Genomic DNA, 1,028 nt, shown 5'->3' with positions numbered 1-1,028 from the left:
GCACCAGGCTTACTGGGGTCCACAAGCTCTTGGCCCACATGCTCTCTGACTCTAGGGTTCTTGGGCTTCTGGACTCCTGGGATTCCTCTTCCCGCTCCCGTTAGATCTCTCTACTACAGGACTACTCCAGGAAGAGATTTACCTTGGTCCTTGGCTCCTCCTATGCATGAGAAAGTATTCATGCCGAAGCATGGTTTGTAATCCAAGTGAGTTTTATGAGAGTTAGAAGAAGTTTCAGGTTTACATAGGCACCAGCACGGCCCCTCAACCTGTGCCGCTTGCCTGGAGGCTGGAGGCAGACTTGCTCCAGGCTCCTGCCTTTTTCAATTATTCCACGGGGGCATGGTGGACGACCCTGGTTGGCTTCATTGGCTGAATTGAATTTACCTGGCTTAGGTGGGTCAATCCAGGTGCAGCACCCAAACAGGTGGACCTCCGCTTCCTGGCCACAAGCCTAAACCTGTGAGCATGCCCGTGTACCACTCCTTCTTGGCTGGTAGCTGGGACCTCGGAACAGGCATAATGTATGCCCCAGTCCCTATGTTAGCTACCTCACAGATCCACACATGTGTGTGCTCTTTTCCACGTCATTGTTCAGGCCCAGTTGTGAACCCCTTTGAGACTGTAGAACCTGACATTTGTCCTTTCCTTCATAAAACCCCAGTTGGATTACAAAATGGGTTTTGGCGGGAATTATTTCATCATGCAAAGCCAAGAACCGAGGTATTACCAACCTAATAAACCTAGCACTCCTATAGAAATACTATACATAGGTGGCTTCAACCAACATAAATTAATTCCTCACATATGTATTAGAGATTAAATTCTGAGCACACAGGTTTGTAAAAGGAGATGGGTAGCGATGACAGGCAAATATCTATTTGCAGGGTCTCCAAATAGATTAAGCCTCCATTGAATTATTTTTGATCATTAACCAAGAAGGTAGCTAATCTTGCCTTTGGGCAGAATGCTTTGGAAAGTGGTTTGTTTCCAGCCAGCCCAAGATGGGGCCATATCTCCTTTGGGGG

Source organism: Echinops telfairi, unplaced genomic scaffold (assembly GCF_000313985.2).
Source record: "Echinops telfairi isolate 266 unplaced genomic scaffold, ASM31398v2 ScPeMD7_5;HRSCAF=22, whole genome shotgun sequence".
Classification (NCBI taxonomy): domain Eukaryota; kingdom Metazoa; phylum Chordata; class Mammalia; order Afrosoricida; family Tenrecidae; genus Echinops; species Echinops telfairi.
This window is presented reverse-complemented; position numbering follows the sequence as displayed.